A 22,467-nucleotide genomic window follows, 5' to 3' on the forward strand; every position below is an offset into this window, starting at 1 on the left:
CCAACACCAACCACTTGATATCATTGGAGTTGTTTTTAACCCAACATGGGCTACTTTGCAAATTTAATTAATACTTTACAGCCTCTCCAAAAACATGTACCCTTTCTTTAAATGAGAACATGGTTCATTGCTGGTAATCCTCTAGGTATTCGTAGACTCCAACATGAAAACTATTCTCATTTGATGCAAAGCCTTTTTTAGTTAGGAGATGTACATTTTACTGGACGGTCATGGTTGACCGTCATATACTGCATCTACCTGATTTTTAAGATAAATCAGGCCAATTTTCAGTTTCTGTTTGCCCTACTAATAAGGGGTTTTCATACCCCCCTGCTATTTTTTTTATCTATCTGAAAAAACCAATACAATAACAAAACAAAGCACAATAAACCGGATAGGGAAAATGATTGATCGTTTTCTGAATTTGCCCAACTGCAAACTCTTCTTCATGTACTTCCATTACCAATTTGGAAAATGAATGTCAGGAACATAAGTGGCGTTTTTAGATTATTTTTTTTTAATTTTTTAATGTTTGTTTATTTTTGAGAGAGAGAGAGACAGAATGGGAGTGGGGGAGGACCAGAGATACAGAATCCAAAGCAGGCTCCAGGCTCTGAGCTGTCAGCACAGAACCCGATGCAGGGCTTGAACCAATGGACTGCGAGATTATGACCTGAGCTGAAGTCAGACACTTAACCGACTGAGCCACCTAGGTGACCCTAGACTATTTTATATGTGGTTTTACTGAACCTGCTAGGATGCTATTATAGAAACTTTCATATGCATTCAAAGCAGTAGAAAGCAGATCCTTCAGTCACATGAAGTGCACGTTTCTCTACATTTGAGCTTCAAGGAGGTCATCAGCAAGCCTCACATAAGTTGTGTTTTGTGAGTAGCGAGTGGCCAGCCCTGAACTGCAGGATGACTCTCAATATGGGGGTGATAGAGCCAATATTTTGGATCTACACTTTGGTCAGAGGTCAATTTTTGCAGATATCTGCTCAATACCCTGTTTTCATTTTCTTTGGGTATATATCCAAAAGTGGGATTGCTGGATATATGGTTGTTCCATTTTAATTTTTTGATGACCCACCATCCTGTTTTTCATAGTGGCTGTACCAGACTACATTCCCACCAACAGTGTCCAAGGGAACACTTTTCTCTATCTTTGCCAATATTTGTTATCTCTCATCCTTTTGATGATAGCCATTATAACAGGTGTGAGGTGATATCCCACTGTTATTTTGATTTGCATTTTCTTGATGAATAGTGATGTCCAGTACCTTTTCATGTACCTGTTGGCCATTTGTGTGTCTTTTTGGAAAAATGTACCTCAGCCCACATTTTAATTAGATTTTTTTTGCTATTGAGTTGTATGAGTTCTTTATATTTTTCAGAAATTAACCCATTATCAGATATATAATTTGCAAATTTTTCCCTATTCATACATTGCCTTTTCATTTTGTTCATTGTTTTACTGGGCAGAAGTATTTTAGTTGGATATAGTTCTACCTGTTGTTTATTTTGTTGACTCCTTTTTGATTTATTTTTTGAACCATTGGTTGTTTAGGAATGTGTTGCTTAGTTTCCACATATTAGTGAATTTTCCAGCTTCCCTTCTGTTATTGATTTTTAGTTTCATACCACTGTGGTTGGAAAATCATACTTGGTATGATTTCGATCTTCTTAAATTTTCTAGGCTATTTTTTTTTTTTTTTGGTGACCTATCATATGATTTAACCGGGAGAATGTTCCATGGGTGCTTGAGAAGTATGTGGGTATTTTGTTGCTGTTGGATGGAATATTCTGTATATGTCTGTTAGGTTAATTTTGTCTAAAGTATGGTTCAAGTCCAACAGTTCATTGCTGATTTTTTTGTCTAGATTTAGCCATTGTTGAAAGTGAGGTATGAAGTCCCCTACTGTTATATTTCTTTCTATTTTCCCCTTTATCTGTTAACATTTGTTTAATATATTTAAATGCTATAACATTGGGTAGAATGTTGTATATGTTATAAATTATATATGCATAATTTATAATATATTTATGATTGCTGACCCCATTATAATTACATAATCACCTTTGTCTCTTGTTCCCCTTCTTGGCTGAAGTCTATTTTGTCTGATATAAATATAGCTACACCTGTCCTTGTTTAGTTTCTATCTACATGGATGTATTTTTTTATACCTTCGCTTTGAATCTGTGTGTCCTTAAAGCTGAAGTGAGTCTCATGTAGACAGCATATAGTTAATTATTGTTTTCTAATCTGTCCAATACCTATGTCTTTTGGTTGGAGAATTCAATCCATTTACCTTTAGAATAATTATTGATAGGTAATGACTCACTAATGGCAACTTGTTAATTGTTTTCTGGCTGTTTCATAGTTCCTTTGTTCCTTTCTTCTTCTTTCCTGCCTTCCTTTGTGAATTAATGATTTTCTGTATTGGTATGCTTTGATTCCTTTCTATTTAAGCTCTTTTGCAAATCTGCTGCAGGATTTTGCTTTGTGATTACTATAAAGCTTATAGAAAACAACATATATCTAATATAGATTTTAGATATATAATCTAATATATATGTTGATATTTATGCTGATACCTTCAATCATGTACAAAAATTCTTCCCTTTTAATCCCCTCTTATATTTTTGATGTCATAATTTAAATTTTTATATTGAATATTTGTTAAAAATTATTGTAGTTTTAGCTATTTTTATTACTTTCTTCCATTAATCTTTATGCTAGTTAAAATGCTAGTTAAATAGTTAACACATCACTATATTAAAGCATTAGTCTATTCAGAATCTGACTATATACTTATGTTTTCCAGTGAGTTATATATTTCCATATGTTTTAATGTCACTGATGAACATCTTTTCAATTCTGCTTAAAGAACTCCTTCCAGCATTTTTTGTAAGGAGTATTTAGTGGTATGAATTCCCTCATATTTTGTTTATTAGGAAGTCTTTATCTTATCTTTATTTCTAAAAGACAACTTTGCTGCGTGAAGTATTCTTGGTTGCTAGTTCTTTCTTTCAGCACTTTGAATATATCATCCTATTTTCTTCTGGCCTGCAAGGCCTCTGGTAAGAAATCTGCTGAGAGCCTTATGTGGCTTTCTTTCATGAGAGAAAATTTTTTCTCTTGATGTTTTTAAAATCCTCCCTTTTTCCTTGATTTAGGCAGTTTTATTTTGATATATCTGGGAGGAGGTCTTTTAGATTAAAATTTTTGGTTGTCCTATAAACTTCATGAACTTAGATGTTCAAGTCTCTCTCCAGGTTTGGGGCATTCTCAGTCATTTTTCCTTTAAATAAGCTGTCAGCCTTTTTCTCCTTCTTTTCTCTTCTGGGACTCCAATGATGAATACATTATTTCTCTTAATAGTATCCTATAAGTCCTATATGCTTTCTTTATTCCTTTTCATTTGTTTTTCTTTTGCTCCTCAGATTAGATACTTTCAATTGATCTTCTCTAGCTCACCGATTCATTCTTCTTGGCCAAGTCTGCTATTGAAATTCTCTATTGAATTATTCAGTTCTGTCTTTGTATTCTTCAGTACCAAAATTTGTTTGGTTCTTTTTTGTGATTTCTTGTCTCTTTGTTGAATTTCTCATTTTGTTCTTGCATTGTTTTCCTGATATTCTTAAATTGTTTTTCTGTGTTCTCTTGTAAGCTAATTATTTTGAATTATTTGTTGAGAAATTCTTGGATCTCCATTTTTTGGAGGCCAGTTATAGGAAATTTACTGTATTTCTTCAGTGGAGTCGTATTTCCTTGATACCCTAGCCTTTTGTAGGTGTCTTAACATTTGAAAGAGCAGTAACCTCTTCCAGACCTTACGGACCGATTTTGGTAAGGGAAGACTTTCACCTGTGAGTGGGAGCATGCTGGAGTGTGTTGTGATCCCAGGTTCAATGGTGAAAGGTGCCAGGTGTATGGGAGGGGTGCCATCACATCTATGGGAGCATAGTGTCCCTTTGGCTTGGACCACTGGGGTCCATAGCATTGACAACTGTTGGTCCTTGTTATATACTGTGGGGGGTCTATTGAGACACTCAGTGGCATCTGTAGGCCTAGCAACAAGGGATCAGGGCACGGAATGGTGGGAGCTAGAGCTGGTGATGAGCACACTAGGCTACAGGGGCTAAGAGTATTTGCATATTTAGTGGCAGGAGCCAGTTGCCGACATACATCTAGTGCTGTGGACCAGGGCAGGCAGCAAGGTTCAGGATCAACTGCAGGCTCACTGACAGTTGCAGAGCCCTGGCTGTTGACATGCTTTCCCATGGTTTCACAATCTCCCCCATAAGCATGTGCACTGCCATGGATTCTGGTGATGAGAGTCAGGCCGAGACCATATAGTTGAGTAGCTGGAGGGACTAGCTACAGGTAAACATGGTGGTTCAGGCTAGTGATAGAAGACAGGGTCTTATCTTGCCCATAAGCATCTGCAGGGGCCCTGACCATTGGCTTTTCTTCCTGGTGCTGACCAATCTCCTGTTAGGTGTGTGCAATGTAGTGAAGGTGGGAGATGGACATGAGGCCAGCAGCATACAACTATACAGCCAAAGGGGCTAGCCCTGAGCCCATAAACAGCAGAGGGGATCAGCTGTAGGATCTAGTCTGGCATTTTGCATTTGTGAAACCACAGAGCCTGAGCTGGTTGCTGTTTCCAGGGCTCCAAGATGGTCTGGGGTAGGTAGGAGTGTGGGGTGGAGAGGAATTCCAGTGACAGGTGTCAGTGATTGCAGATATCTGTGAAGCAAAAGTTGGTGAAGTATGCAGTTATTCTCAGGTTTTTTTGTTCCATTGTGTTGCTAAAATTTCTTAAGTGGTCTCCAGAGCTCTTTCAGGCTGTTTTTGTTCATGGATAACTGTATAATTGTTAATATTTGTTGGGGAATGGAGGTTGGAGTCTCTTACATTGCATTTTGATGACACCAGTCTGCAACTCTTAAATGTTTCATAGCAAAACAACGTGCGTGTGTGTGTGTGTGTGTGTGTGTGAGAGAGAGAGAGAGAGAGAGAGCATGTGCAAATATGATAAAATGTCAACATTTTTTAAGTCTCAGTGAATGCTATTTTTCAACTCTGTAAGTTGAATTACTTCAGAATACTATTAGTTGAAATATTTCAACCACACTTTGAAATAGAAAGTAAAAAAAAAAGGTGAGGCAGTATCTCTTTTAGGGAGCACTGGATTTCATCAGACACTGTATGCATTTGATTTTTTTCTTAAATATCTCACTCAGAAAGCGTGATCACTCCAGAATCTAAATCTAAGTCTGTCAAATCCCATAGCCCATGTTCTTTTCATTAATTTTTACTATCAAATAAATTGTCTGTTATGTTCCTTACTTAAAGATTCATGTGCCAAGTTCCAGTCTACTCAGAGCTAGGAAAAAGTTTCTTTCTCCTGCTGAGTCATGGTAATTTTACCAGGTGATGCCTTATGTAAAACTTTTCCTTTGGGACCACAGTCCCAAGTACAGCTCTCAGATCAGACCCACTCAGTGGAAGTCCTGTTCTATTTCTTTATTTTTATTTTTATTTTTTTAGCATTTATTTATTTTTGAGAGACAGAGAGAACAAGCCTGAGCGGGGGAGGGGCAGAGAGAGAGGGAGATACAGAGTCTGAAGCAGGCTTCCTGCTCTGAGCTGTCAGTACAGAGCCCCATGTGGGGCTTTAACCCACAAACCCTGAGATCATTACCTAAACCAAAGTCAGATGCTTAACTGACTGAGCCACCCAGATGCCCCAATCCTGCTCTCTTCGAAATAATGTAAATTACTGAATCCCTTTAAACTCTACTTTCCACATCTGGATTGAATGAGATAATGTATGTAGAACATTTAATAGATATAAATAACCTAATATTTTAATAACATTTTGTGAACAATTAGTTTATATGCTTTATATCACTGTTAATTTATCCATACTTTCTGGTGAACAATTTTTTTTTTCTTTTCAAAATAATCACTAACAGTATTGGTCAGGACAGTCTAAGTTATGTGGTAACAAAACCCCTCAAATTTCCATGGCTTAGCAGAATAAGCAAAACCCTGAGCAGATTGGCAAGAACTTTGATCCATTCAGATATTCTGTCCAATGTCCAGAGGAGGTTGTCTCCACCTCTTATTCTTGGGAACACACAGCCTCTTCAGCTGAAGTGGCAGGGAAGAGAGAACCTGGAGAATCACATGTAGAATTCTCATTGCCTCTGCTAGCAAGTGATACATGCCACTTTCCCTCACATTTCTTTGGTCTACACTATACAATGGGGTTGAGAAGAGCATCTTCCACAGGTCTAGGAAGAGACAACTGATATGGTGACAGTTGTAACCTCTCCTCAGAGCCCCTTGCATTACTTATTGCCCATTTCCTTTATCTTAATTTAATGTATCTTTTTTTGTTTTTGTATGTGTCTGTGTTTGTAAATTGTTTCAAGACAAATATTTTTTCATAAAAAGAGTCTGTGGAAAATGACTTCCTGAGATTTTTCCTAGGAAAATTGGATTTGTTTATCATTTTGCTATTTCTACTTCATAATATTGTGTTATTTGAGGATTTTTTTTTTTGTCACTTTGAGAATTTGCATCTATTGTGCTTTGTTAGTTTCAGGGCACTTATGCCTAGAGAATTTAGTCATCTTCCAGAACTATTCCACCAAAAACCCATCCTCAAATTACTTACAGTCATTAGTACTGTTTACATTCTTCCTGAATGTTAATACTTTCTGGATGTAACACTTAATGGAAGATTAATCTACATAGAGCAATGGTGATAATGCACTCTCTCTTAAAACTAACATTATCTTAAAAATTGTATGTTTTTCAAAATCCAACCTATTTTAATTATGGCTAGGCACCATGAAAAACAAACCAGCACAAAGCCTTCAAAGAGAGCTGGTTGTAAAACATGCATTCGAATAATGCCAACAACAACTAGGAAATCCTCACTAGTTTATGATTTTGAAAATGGAAATAATGTGGCTCAGTTTGAAAAGGGATTCAGAACGTGAAATGCTTAATCTTTTATTTTTTATTTTAAGAATTTTTCTGTAAACATGATGACTCTCAGCCTGTCTTATTATTTTTGCTTCCATGTGGTCAGAAACAAAAGAGGAATCTTATTTCTTAGGGTATCTTGAAATTTCAGTTTCAGATCCTACTGAGTAATAGACGTGGTAGAAACAAATGAAAACAAAGGGCTTATTACTGTGAATTTTTTAAAAACTATTTTCTTTTAGATATAATTTAAATATATAATTCAAATATATATAATTTAAATATAATTCAATTTGAATTTGGGTACTCAGGAGGTCATAGTTATTCCAAGGCATTAGGTACTGGAAAAATGGAAATGCTACCGTCACCTCTAGGTGTTAGAATTGCTGCCCACTTTTCCTGTTCCAGAGAGGGGACTATGTAAATAAAACAGAATCCTTCTGGAGATGTTAGGAATAGTGTGCAATGATATTAGACACTCAAACTATCATGCCAAAAAATATAGTCTATTTACAAATCTGTTGATTCTGCTTCCAAAATTCCTCTTGAATTGCTCCTGTTCTACTGTCATCAGCCAAGTTCAAGTCACCATCTTGTCTTGCTCATACTGCTGGGCCCTCATGGAAGCCTGATGATCTATTCTAGAACTTGCCTTGGTGTAGTCTCCATTCTGAGGTCTGAGAGATAGTGTAGAAATGGATTGATAATGCTCCTCCACCACTTTTCTCTTCCTGGACACATTTCAGTGGCTATCTACTGCCCATAGGATGAAGTCTCAATTTCTAACTCAAGTCTGGGAGGCTTGTCCTGATGGTCCACTTATCTCTCTCTTGAGGTTCCTTTGTTGCCACTTGCCCCCTTGTTTTCTTCATCTCAGCTGTGTCCCTCCTCTGCCACATAGCAGGACCCTTCTATTTGGGTTGAAGTCCATCATGGGGGAATAAAGGACAGGAAAGAGGAGGATGAAAGTAAAAACTTAAAGAACTATTTGGATAAAGACTGAGTTAGTGGGCCACACACAGTAAAAACTAGAACATTAACAAAAATATTCTTCCTCAATCTACACATGTTGCTACAGATCTTCCCTATTCATCTATTATGGTCTGACTGGATAAATCACTTTATCCAGTGTCTATAATCTGGATAGTTTCTGTTCAGAAACACGGCATCTTCATGGAGAGGAACCTTAGTGACTGAAGGGAAAACTTTTGACTAGGTTCCTATGTGTGATGTGTTGCTCTAAATTCATGACCTGGTTTCATAAATCTTCCTGTTTATAGGCACAAGTCTACATTTTTAGTTTCAGGTGGAACCCTCTATATCCTTTTCATTATTTTTAATGCATGCTTTTTCGGGCTAGTGGATATAAGCTCCAAACTGAATTGATTAGTCAGTAAACAATTAAATCTTGTCTCTTTAAAAAATGACTATAAACAAGGGTAGGTCAGCATTTTTATTCAGGAACAGGACAATGATATGATTCTTTGGTTGGATGTAGAAACTTTGGGACTTGTCTTGAAAGTACATTTGCATGGCAAGCACACCATTTCTTGTATAGATTTCATGTTTATTTGTGGTAACTCTGCAGGATGCTGAAGGAGATTATAGGGAAACTAAAGCCACAGCCCTCCCAGCCATTGTTACATTTAGCAAAATGGTTAGACATTTCCCCTCTGCACATGCCCTAATATAACAATCACTTGTTTTATCACTTAATTGTACAACATCATGTTTTATTTTCTGAGCCCTGCTTGTCTTAGATCCCTGTGCATGCAACTCCAGGGAGAAACTGTCTTACTCCTGCCTCTTTCTTAGTGTCTGCTACCATATCTTGTATCTAGCTGAATTTCAATAAATGTTTTATGAATAAATTAATGGTGACCTTGTATAGCAATAGAAACTAGCTAGTCTTTATGTACCAGACTGAGAATATCATAACCAAATAGAGTGTCCAAAGGGGAATTTAAGTAATAGTTTGTTTCTTGGTTATCTCATTTTTGGAATTTCATTTTAGGCTTAAGGCCTTCTTACAGAGGTTATAGGGTTGGTTTCAAATAATCTTAACAGTTGAGAGTTGGAGGTATGTTAGATAATTAGTCAAGTGTACAGATTTAGAAATGGAGTACCCAAGAGACTGAGCCTTCATTCCAACTCTCAGAGCTCACTGTTGTCCAGGATATGAAGAACCTGGATCTCTCACTTCCATTCTGGTGCTTTTTTGCATTCTGTGAGAAATGAAAGTTAACATAGCTGAGAGCTGATCACCCTGACTTTAGTCCTGGCCTCCATTATGGCTTTTAACTAGACATTTCTAAAACTATAATTTCAAATTGTGTTATATTTTAAAAGTATATTAATTAAAACCCTAGCCATATAACAAAGCCTCTGGAGGGGTGGGGACTATTAATATGAGGGTGTGAATTCAAAGGACAGCATTCTAATACTTTATGTGAAACAGCTGATAGGGCCAATCTGCTTCTAAACTATAGGAATTAGGAAAATAATATATCTGAAGAAAATACCTCAGCTTTAAAAATTAATTCTATTTTCCATGATAAAAAGGATGTTATGTATGTAGTATATTTGGCAATTAACTGTGTAATTTCTTTTTTTTTCTTTCTTTCTTTTTTCTACAGGGGTTTCTGGCCTCAGCCTTGACATTCTCCACAAGAATAGACACTTATTTTCTCTATGATAGTTGGTAGACAAAGACACTCCTCCCGTGAAAGGTATCTTTCTTTAATTCTTAAATTATTTTGGTTATTTTAGTGTGGCAATTATTGGCAAATATGAGGCACATTTAGAACTGATAATTTCTTCCTCTTTAATTTCATCAAGTTTTATTATAGAAAAATGTGGAAATTACCTGAAATAATAGATCAGTACATTGATTCCATAACATTTGGCAACCTTAAAACTAAAATTAAAAAAAATTCTCAGCATGTGCATTTTGCTTTTTACAGATTTGCTTTGCCTAATCTTAGGCTGATTTTAGGTTCCATATTTCCTATAGGTTTTTGCTACTCTATTTAGAGTTCCAAGTTTTAACCTCCCTGCAGGAAATCCACTAGAATTCTTTCTGGGAACATTGTGGAAGGGGTAAACATTGGCTTTTGTTTCTTCTTTTCTGGGTTTAGTGATTTTTTTTTTTTTTTTTTTTTTGCCTGTTGTCACCTCTATGGTGACACTCAAGTTCTGGGCTAAATTTTCATTATTATTCAAAAAGGACTTTTTTAATTGATAAAAGCCTAACTTGCCCTCCACAAAATGAGTTTTGCTAATTAAAAGGCTCTGATTCTTAGTCAGTGTTAACACCTGTCGAATACCAAACATCTTAGTGTTAATCCAGGTGGTGGCATATCAGTTGATTGCAGAAATATTTCATGAGGCACAAAGAAGAAGGCAAAAATTAATTACTACTTATTGAGTTCGGTTAATAATTACTCTAGTTTCCATCAGCTTAAAACTAGAATTATTTTCAACGTCAAACTTTCCAGAAAAGAGTGTCAGTGATTTGGGGGTAATGATTTTGTAAGAGAAAGTAAGAGGATATTTAGTTTCCACATCCATCATTTCTACCCACATTTAAAATGGTGAATATTACTTATTAAAAGCACCAACCTTTATCTTTTCTGAGAGATATCATACAGAGGAATAGCAAAAGAGCAGTATTAGAGTTATAGCAAAAAAGTGGCACCAGAAATCTGATAATATTTTCTATGCCATCACTCTGATATCTTTATGGACATTTCATTCACATATTTGTGTTTATTTTATTTGCTCTATTTATTTATAATATATATATATACTTATTTGGCAAATATAAATTTGCAAAGGATTTGCTTAAGAATTATTTCAGCATATAATAAAAAATGAATAAATATGGCATGTGTTTAAGCTTAAAATTTATTAAGGAAGAAAAGTCTATGCTTGCTATTATATTGGGTAAAACCCATCCAGTACTTATGACAACAAGTAATTATTAGGCATAACTGCTGAGATGGTTTTAAAATACATATGGAAATTCTTTGAACACCTCCTTTAAAAAGAGGGAGCCTAATTCCTCTCTCTTAATGAGGGCTAGTGACTGGCTTCTAATGATTAGAACATTGTGAAAATGATGCTGGGTGACCCATGGGCTTCTGCTCTCCTGCTCTCTTCCACATACCAGGGAAGCCCTGAGCTGACATGGTAGAAGTTTTACTCCCTTGAAAAGGCCACGATGGAGAGAAATCCCACAGAAAGACACATAGAAATAGAAGGAGATGCTTCAGAAACAAGCCCCACAGTTTGGGTCATTCCAGCCCTGGCACCAGACAGATGACAGAAGAATCCAGGTGACGTCCCAGCCAGAGCCCTCACCTGACTATATTGTCATGAGGGCACCTGAATCAGAATTGAGCAGCCAAGCTACTGGTAAAGTTCTGACCTCTGGAAACTGAGAGGTAGTAAATGATGATTGTTTTTTATTTTTAAAGTTTATTTATGTATTTTGAAAGAGAAAGAGGGAATGGACAGAGAGAGAGAATAGGAGAGAAAGAATCCCAAGCAGGCTCCGCACTGTCAGTGCAGAGCCTAAAAGGGGGCTTGAACTCATGAACCATGAGATCATGACCTGAACCAATATGAAGAGTCAGAAGCTTAACCAACTGAGCCACCCAGGTGCTCCATGATTGTGGTTTTAAGCAACCAAGTTTTGGATGGTTTGTTAAGCAGTTTTGACACCTGGAACAACTACCACTACTGAGTTGTAGAGGGTTTTAAAGGCCAAGTCATAAATGCTCATGCCCAGCAAAGGTTAAATCATCAGGAAAATGCCTTTTAAAACCAATAGATCTTTAAATGACCCATTTTCCAGGTCTGGAGAGTAATTTGAAATGTGTCTAGTAGGGCTTCTTTAAAGCTTCTGTCAACAGGTCTTGGCTGGGTCTGTGTCAACCCTAGGCTGATTTAATTTCAGTAAACTGCAGCAACTCACCTGCTATTTTGGGTCCTGACCAACACTTTTCTCTTGATTAGTGGTTCTGTGTGTGTCTCTTGGGTGTGTCTGTGTGTTTTGCATATTTTCTCATTTTATGTGAAAGAATAAATAATAGTATTGTGGTGGTTTTATGTACAAAATGCCAAGTTACTAGGAAGAAAATATTGTTTATCAACTGAGCTTTAAAACAGATGTCGGAGAACTCTGAGGAAAAGAATGAATAAAACCAAGAGGAAAAAAAAAACTCACCATTTTTCCCCTTTATCCACATGAATTTTAAACTAAGTTAAAAATAACATTAAGTGGTCTAAAGACCTAACTGAAACTTTGAAATAAATTTGTGGGATTGTCACAATTACTCATATAATTACAGTATAAGGTAAGATTGTAATAATTAAAAAAATCTGACAATTATCACCAAATCTTATTTTATTAATGGCAGGGTAGTATGTGTTATGCTACTTAATTTACTCTAAATTGGAAACATAATTCTATACCCAAAAGATAAAATTATTTATAGTATGAGTAAAGATTATTCTATTACCTGAGTTGTATGGGAATTCACTTATAGTTTTGATGCCCTCTGGGAAAAGACATACAGAGCACGATAGAAGAATTCTTTCCTGGTCCAAACCTCCTTTTGTCATCAGGGAATACATGTGTTCAGGCATTGAAGAGAAAGAGAATCTAATCCCATTGCTGTCCTTGGTTCATGTGAGCAAGAAAATGTACTATGTTAGAGACTATTAAAAGTTAAATATGTTGAATATATTGCTCAAGAAATTACTTCCTAGAGAGTCAAAAAATTGTCAATTTTAGATATAAATGTTAATACATTTATTGTAAATCATGTATTTCATAAACATATGGCAGGTTCTTCATAGAACTATAGATATACAATAAATATTTGCCATGGTTGATGATGCTGCCTTAGCAATGGGGATAAGTGAAAGTCACCTCCACAAAAAGTGTGCACGTCCAATGTCGTTGCCAGGTTCCTAGGGGATTTCATCCTGAGCTACCTTGCTCTCCATTGCCCTCATTCTGGATGGAGCAGAATTCACATTCCCAATTTTAGTAATTATAAAGCAGAAGTATTTCATGTTGGTCTACAATTTAAATTATAATAATTTTAAAATCAAATATTGGTATATTTTAATGGAGAGTGACAGGTGATCAATAATTGGGTTGAAAGAATATTGCCCTCATTAGTCAAAGTGAAAATGCAGAGATCTGTGATACATTTATATGAAGACTTTTCAAGGTATGAAAGATAATCTTACATTTGTTTCAGAAAAAGTGTTGTTTTAGGCATTGTGCTGGATGAATTTAAAGATGCTTTCAACACAGAACTTCCAAATATTTTGAGATGGTAAGATATGCACAGAAAGAGGCTCAGAGAAAATGCTTTGGGCATTTCTATTAATAATAGCTAATATTTATTGACCTGCATGCTGAACACTCACCTGACAACTTTAAGCTTTATTATTTCTTTTGACCTTTACAAAATTCTTGAGGTTTTCATTATGATCTCCATTTTCTAGATGCGGATGCTGAGGTACCGGGAAATGATTTGCTAACTGCCATAGAATTACCTGGGAATCCAAGATTCAAACATAAGCAGTTTGGCTCCAGACATTGTAATTATTGTATATTCCAACATGGAATAGAGCAGTTTCTTCTGGATGCAGTGGTGGTAGGGTAAGGAGGGGGAGGTGATTGTAACTAAAGTAAAACACAAAGAGAGGCTTTCCTCTAGGTAATTTTCAGTCTTTCTTTTATACAGAGTAAGGGCAATTCATCCTGCTTCTTCCTTGGAATTACAGATCCTGAGTATGAAGACATCTTTTATAATCCCAATTTAGCAATGGCCTCAAGCTGTTCCTAACTTCAGAATGTTGCATGATTGACTCAAACTGACAGTGATGAACATATTTTGGCTGACACTCTACCAAAATTTGGGTTTATTTATCTCATTAATATTTTTCTTTAGGCAAAATATATTTGTAATGCCCTTTCTATTTATAAAATGGAAATGTTTCTTTTCTTGAGTCAGATGACCTTCTGTGACAGGCAACTGAGAAGCAGAAGGCAGATGGTTTAGGTGCCCCCTTACCACAGTTTTTAAAACACAATCTCTTTGTAAAAGGATGTAAGTCTGATTCAGGGTAGCAGTCCCTGTACATCATTTTGGTGTATTTTTTTTTTATGTGTTTTGAGCAGAAGCTGCATTCCTAAAGCAGGATTCCTGCCATGCACACCACAGTTCTGAACACAAGTCCTGATAGAAGGGATGTTATTAAGCTGCCATACTGGGTTTCTTTCCACTGATAAGGCTTCTCAAGGTGTGAGATTAAAGCTCCATTCCAGACCTGAAACAAAGATTTGGGCTCTTGATGCTATAGCTATTTTCTTCTTCTTCTTCTTCTTCTTCTTCTTCTTCTTCTTCTTCTTCTTCTTCTTCTTCTTCTTCTTCTTCTCCTTCTTCTCCTTCTCCTTCTCCTTCTCTTTCTCCTTCTTCTCCTTCTTCTCCTTCTCCTTCTTTTTTTTATAAATCCCTGCATGTGCTGCATTATTGAGAAGCTTATAAATAAGCCATATTTATGATATATCCCTTCCATAAAGAAGATTCAAATACACTGAAAATCCAAAATGAGCCCTGAATTGATTTTTTTTTAAATGTATGTATATATTCATACATTTGAGTATTCTCAAAGCAGAATTGTTACTTAGCAACAGGTGCGGGCTTCTGCATCTTGGTTTGAACATGTCCAAGTGTGAGGAAAAAGTTGGGGGAGATTAGGTTTAAAAAAATAATTATTCTTGAAAAGGAAAATCCCTAAAGAAGAAATTATTTGATAGGTTCTTATGAAAAGTTTTGTTGTCCAGATGTCTCATACGAAAAATGCCAAATGTATCTCAATTACCTAGGTAAGTTAGCCAGAGGCGTTTTGTTGATCTGAAATCATTACTTCAACTTCAAATTGTTACAGAGAAATCTTGATTAACAAGACTTAGAGTACTGCTTTTTCTTAGGAACTTCTTTCCCAATCCACAGCACTGTTAGATGTCTTGTTGCTTATTGTAGTCTTGAAACTCCAGTCCAGTAATTATCATCCTTGGAGATGATGTATTATATAATGCTATATTATATAAGGATCCACTGTATACTTAAAAGGTATGGGTCACATCTTCTGGGGCTTCCTAAGACAGCCCAACAAGGGGATGATGAACATCCTCAATTTGTGTATTTGGCCCCCCTCATGGACATATGGTATTATGCCCATTTGTCCATACTTATTTCTCTGTTATTAACAATCATGCATAATCACAGTACTGGCTGCACTGGAATTGATGGTATGTCACTATCTCAGTATATGATGGACCTGGGGGGGGAAGGGGAGGCCCATGGTAAGTGTGAAAGTTGAGGTTGCTCGGGTTCTGTAAGTGAGAGAAGAGGAGGCTTTATTCCATGGCTTGTCAGACAGGGAAGGGAGGAAGTGGAGGCTGGAATAGAAGAGAGAGGCTAGGGCCTTTGGCAAGGAGCTCCTAGGTAAGAGTTTCAGGGAACTAAGAAGACTTTCTGAAGAGAGGGAAAGGGATAGCCAAAAGTCAGAACACTTACTACCTTAACTAGCAGGTTAGAATTTGGTTTTACAAACTGGTTAAGGGTGTGACACCATTTAGAGCTGAGGATGAGAATGTCAACTTCACTTCTCAAATCTCTTAGGACAGGAGTCCTGTTTATTTAAGGTAAATTCCATATAACCAAGCAAATAGAAATTGTCAGAAAAAAAAATTCTCATTTACAAAATTGGAAAAAAAATCTTTCTACTATGGTTACAACGCCTTAACTTTGTAATTTGCAAATTCCTTTTTAAAAAAAGAGCTAGCTATTTTTCTGGATCCTTAGGAGATGGCAGACCTGTGCTAAGTGCTTTACATATATTTTCCTTTGTGGTCACATAAGTAACCCATTGTGTTTGTGAAAGGGATGAGTTAATCCTATTCATATAGGCCCAAATGACCAAGCCTCCATATGGGAGAGGATCTCCTGCAGAGCCCAGAGGACAATGTCATGTCTCTTTAGGCCTATTTGACAAAAGCAGCAAATTTTCTTCCAAAAGCTATGTGGCTACAGATACTGTGAGCAGCAGGAAAGCCTTTTGACAGTTAAGGAATCTTGCTGCCTGAAATGAGAGCTGCCAGGGATGGCAAAATATCGAGTATTTTCCTCCATTATTACTTTATATTGGAATCATTTGCCAACCAATCCATTACACTAGTGTCCCAACAAATAGCCTGTATTTTAATATTCACATGGCGGGGATGTTCTTCAAAAAGTTATATTCTATCAGATTTTACATTCCCTTTTGTATCCAAATGCACAAAAGGAAGGTTGAAATTCTAGTTGGAAATATTTTCAGTAAAATTCATTTTTAATGATAAAATTAGATAACCCTATTCTTTTCATAGGCTATTTTTCCTCCAAGATCAAACAGGGGTTTACAAATATATTGTCTTGAATGTTAAGTTTAAGTCTTTGGTGCTGGACTAAAGACATGACTAGCAAATTAGAAACGTGTTCAGATAATAACCGCCCACAAGAAGACAAAAGGATTGGCTTTGAATTGAAAAGGTTAAAGGAACTGTACTCATTTAACCTGAAGAGAAGGGTTATTTGATGACAATCTTTATATACACATGCATGATGGCTATGCAGGAAATAGCCAGTAACTCTTTTCTATCTTTACTTGAAAAAACAATAGGAAGAAATGGTATTAAGCAACAGTATAAAAGATTGAATTCAAACCTAAAAAGGGACCCTGGAAGAGGGATTATTAAATATGTGGAAGAATCTGCATATTTTTTCTAGAAGATAAACAAAAGTGAGGTAGGGTGTCATCTGCTTGCCTATTTTAGATAGGGTCTTGCATGATGGCAACAAGATTAACATAGTAAATTCAAAGATTTACTTAGGCTTCTGATATTTTATTTTATTCCAATTTTGTGTTATTTTCGCATTTACTTTTGTGAAACATAATACTAAAAAGCATTAGAACTTGGGAAATAAATTCAGCCAGAACCATTAAAAAAAATCCATTGTTGTACATGGCTGGTCTGAAAGAGCCTCTTCAGTTTATAGAGGCAGGGTAACCCTGTGATACTTGGAATTTTCAGATTTTCATTGGAAATTTTTTTTTTTTAGTGATCTTCCAACAACATTGAGAGAAAGGTGAATTAATTAGTCAGTGTGATTGACTCCTTAAAATAAATGATATAAACTTATTTAGAACATAGTGATATTTATAAAATAAATTTCAAAATGGAACTTTGGATAACAGTTTTTTATAATTCAATTCTTGCAATGAAATTTAAAGATAACACGTAACTAGATGATGCATTTATCTTTTTTTAAAGAACTGCTTTAGATTTGCAGAAAGGTTGTGAGGATAGTACAGAGAGTTCTCATACCCCAGTTTCTTCTACTAATAACATCTTACATTAGTTTGATGCATTTGTTACAATTAATAAATCAATATGAGTTCATACTGATGTTTCTCACTCTGGTCTATCACCATATGGATCAAAGGCACCTCCTTTCCTAGCTTATTTGTAAACTCCAACCTGGCTTCCACCATCCACTGTGCATTTATTCAATTATTAAACTCTAATATACACATATATAGAATCAGATTTAGCCAGGACCCTTGTGGGAAAAAACTACAGCTAGAGTATAATGCATTGCAGTTCTTTCTGCCTTCAGTCCAACAGTCTGTTCAGTTCCAAATTACTGAGGACAGAACCTTCCCATCCCCTTCAGTGATTTGTTCCATACATTCGTGCACAAGTTAGATTTTTCTGAATCTGTATTTTATCCTGATATCTGTCCAACTTCTGAAAAACATTTAAAAATGTGTTGTGCGTTGTTTAACTCTTAGTGCTGTAAACCATGGGTTTTGACGAATACCTCATATATCCATCATTATATTACCATAAAGAGTAATTTCAATGCCCTAAAAAATCCTATGTGGCTTACCATCTCAATACTCCACCCCATTCCTCAAACTTCTGGCAATGACTTATCTTTAAACTTTTTAAAGATCTTTAAAACTTTTTTGCCTTTTCTGGAATACAGTTTAATTGCAATAATACAATATATGGCCTTTTAGAAGCTTATCAATATGCTTATCAATATGTATTTAAGATTCTTCCACGTGTTTTTATGACCTGATCATTTATTGTATGGGTGTACCACATTTAGTTTATCCATTTTCTTTAGAAGAACATTTTAGTTGCTTCCAGTTTTAGTGATTTTGAATAAAGCTGCTGTAAACATTCATGCACAAGTTTTTATGTGGGTACAGATTTTCAAATAAGTTGAGTAAATACCTAAAAGTACAATTGTTGAGTAATATGCTAAAAGTCTTTTCAGCTTTGTAAGAAACTGCCAAAGTGACTTGCCATTCCAAAAGTGACTGTGCCATTTTTATTCCCACCAGCAATGCATGGGAGGTCCTGTTGCTCTACATCCTGGCCATAATTTGGTATTGTCAGGTTTTTTCTTGGATTTTAATCATTCTAATAGCTGTATGTTTTGGACATAAGCTCTTTATCAGATACATGTTTTGGAAATATTTTCTCCTAATGTACGACTTGTCTTTCTATTCTTTTAACAATATCTTTTGCAGAGCAGAAGTTTTTCATTTTAATACAGTCTAAATTAGCATTTTTTCTTTTATGGATCATACTTTCACTATTATATCAATAAACTCATTGCCAAACCCAAGGTCATATAGATTTCCCCTATTAGTTTTTCTATAACTCTTACTGTTTTTCATTGTCTTTCAACACTATTTTCCACGTTGAGTTAATTTTTATGCAAGGGGTAAGATCTGTGTCTGGGTTCATTTCCCCCCCATAATTGCTGCAGCACCATTTATGGAAAAGATTACTATCTCCATCGAATTTCCTTTGCTTCTTTGTCAAAGATCAGGTATTTCATTTTTGATTGAGAAGCTACATCAAGGAATACCAATTATTCTTTCATGGATTATAGACTTATTGATAATGTATAATGAAAGTTATTAGGTATTTAGACCGTTTGCCTGAACATTGATAAAAACAAAAGGGTGAAGAGGAAGAGTAAAGGAGATATTTATAAAGAAATGGAATAAGTCAATGTCATATCTGGATCTTTATACTTTTAGGTTATAAATATACTTATGTAAGTATTCTTTTAGATTATAAATAGGTCCATGGAATACAACTTGATCTGTCACAAAATTTAAGAAGTACAAGGAAAGGAAGCATCTAAACATTCTATACATTTATTGTGGATAGGAGCCAGGAGAGGACTAGATGCAGGCTTGAGATCAGGTTGGCTATGCTGGGGTTTGCCCCTCACATCACATGAACTAACACCTCAGTTGCGATGGTTAATTTTATGTCTCAAACCGACTTGGCCAACTGGTGTCCAGATTGTCAATTAAATACTATTCTGGGTGTTTCTGTGAGGGTTTTTTTTTTTTTTACAAGATTAACATTAAATAGATAGACTGAGTAAATCAGATTGCCTTCCATAATGTAAATGGACCTTATCCACTCAGCTGAAGGCCTGAATAAAACAAGAAGGTTGACCCTCCCCTGAGTAAGAGAGAATTCCTCCTGCTTCATGATCTTCAAACTGGGATATTGACTCTTCCTGGGTTCTCAAGCCTGGCAGCCTTCAACTGAAACTACACCATTGGCTCTCCTGGCTTTTCCAACTTTCTGACTCACTCTGCAGATCATTGGACTTGCCAGCTTCCATAACTGTGTGAGCCAATTTCTTATAATACATCTCTTCATATCTATCATCTATCATCTATCTGTTGTCTATCATCTATTCTACTGGTTTTGTTTGTTACTAATACATCAGATTTCCTTTTTACATTCCTGTTTAGTAAACATACCTTTCTACTTTGTAGAACCCAATTGTCATTTTGTAAGAGATAAGTCATCTTACCAGAAGAATTCTTTATTGTCAATTGGCTGAAGGCTCTAATAAGACTACTTTCCCCTTCAGCATTCTCCTTCCTGATATCCCTGGATAAAAAGCCATAGCCATGCTGGCTGGGGAAGCCTGAGTCACACACCTGAGTCTGTTTTGTTTTGTTTTTGCTACCATTGTGTTATCTGGGCTATGTTAATTTTGCAGTATTAATTAATTCAGCAAGGTTGTGCTGAATAAGGGTTTCTACAACAGCAATGTGTGACTTAGGAAGTAGAACACCACTTTATTCTTTTCCTGCTCTTGAGCAGGGACTTGAGTGATTTTAGAAATGCTACAAGGGTAGCTCACCTCTGCAATTAAACGAGATCCCAGAATTTGAGCCTTAGAAATGAAATTTTCTCAAGGCAAAGTTCCAAGTTTTCATTCTGCTTGAACGGAAGAACAAGATTAAAAGAGAAAAATGGTTGTATTGAGGACAGAAGACAAAACTCCATTTCACGTTGGTCTGTTTTAGCAGTTAATTTCTTCTCAAGAGGGACATTAAGTCTTTTTACCTGGCAGACAGGCTCTAGCTGTTTAAACCCAGTGTGGGCCATGGAATGGAATGAATGATTAGATTTTTGCATTAGTCATAGAAAGACAAGGTGCATATTATTTTCCTCTGCATTTCATCATGAAATATAGGCTAATCTTCCACTGAGTATTTGTTTAACCAGGTCATAAGAATTCTTAATTCAGAAAAAGGAAAAAAATAGCAACTGAGAACTAGGACCAACACACTTTAGAACATTTGCAGGTGTTTCTGGACAACAGGAGCACACTTGGTTACTCACCCTGTACTTCACCAATATCTTAATCAGTCATTCTGGCCAGTCCTAACTCTCAGCTCAGAAGTGAATTCTGTAACAAAGAAGAAGACTGTACATTTTTATATACTGTAAAAATGCTATTACTTTGTATTTAATAAGCTTCAAACTTATACTAATGCAAATAATGTGTGAAAATAATTGGAAATATTTAATGAACTTTAAGTTTTTATTTATATATAAACTTCTATATTCAACAAACTTCAAAACAAGTAAATTTCTATGAATAACAAACTTCAAAATTCAATAACTTAAAAGTATTAGTGATTCAAGGAATGTCCCATGATGTCCTTAACTCTTATTTCCACAGTAAAATTTACATTTGGAAACACATTTTAATGTTTTTGATACATTATTATGACTGCAGAGCCTTTTTGAAGACTTAATTTTGCCACTCATCTCATTTTGCCAATTATTGTCCATTTATTTTTTGGTTCATAGTTATGCTATAGCTGAAATAATAAAATTTACATTCCAGAGAATAAAAATATCTGGTCCCAATCAAGTCTCTCTTGGCATGGAGTCCATATAACCCAGGGCTTAGTTGTAGTTCTTAATGCCTACAAACATACTGGAGCACAGAGAATCATCAGTAAATATTTGTCATATGTACTGTCCCATACCTGACCCAGGCCAGAATGCAGTAGGAAAATTGTAAACACTTCTTCCCTACTGAGAGGAAAGATACTATAGACTAATCAGTCTGGCTCACATTATAGGGGAAGATGCTGAGAAATATTTCAGGAAAACAGTGGTGGTATTTCAGTAAAATGAGAACACATTTTTGGTTATTAGAAATGAAAAAATCAGTTTCAGTGAAAAGGCAATATTCTCTCCTCATCAGCACCAGTTTGGTAGTTCAAAAATACCTTTCACAAAATTATAATACTATGTTAGTTCCAAGAGGGCTTTTCCTACCTTGATAAAACTCAGAACTGCTCACACCTTTACCATGTATATAACTAAAAGTGAAAAGAGCCCTTCTTATTTGTAATATTCTTTAAAAAATATCACATAGGTTGCATTTTCTGTGTTCACTACTTTTGATGTCAGGAACTATGAACCATGTGTGACTCTTGTTTCAGTGAGGGAGCTTCCTTGCACCCCATACCATTTGGTTAGTTGTTTCCAAATAAAGTTATCAAGAACTGAGAAGTGCTATAAGGATCCTTGGCTGAAGAAATGTGTTCGTAACACAAAATAAGGAAATAACTCCTTTATGAGTTATGTGGGCCCACTTTTAGATTTATAAGCATTAATATCTCTATAAAAATCTACAAAGCATTAATAGACAAAACTATTCTGGGGTAGTAGCTTATTAAGTCACGGTTTCTACATGCCCTCTTGAGATATTTGCAACATAGTCATTCATCTTGCATTAACACATGGCATTTCGCTTAATTACTGCAGTGTACATTCATAGAATCACTGCTTACTCAATACAGTTTGAGACTGAAATGGTTGATGTTTCAGTTAATACATGATCAAATAAATAATATTCTCATGTAATGTGTTTCAGGCTGCCTCCTAATTTCCTTTCCAAGTAGGCATCTGGTTTTAAATCTGGCTCCATGTCAGTCTTTGAAGGGCAGTATTTGTAAGTCTTAAATTTGTC

This window comes from Acinonyx jubatus, chromosome B4 (assembly GCF_027475565.1).
Source record: "Acinonyx jubatus isolate Ajub_Pintada_27869175 chromosome B4, VMU_Ajub_asm_v1.0, whole genome shotgun sequence".
Taxonomy (NCBI): domain Eukaryota; kingdom Metazoa; phylum Chordata; class Mammalia; order Carnivora; family Felidae; genus Acinonyx; species Acinonyx jubatus.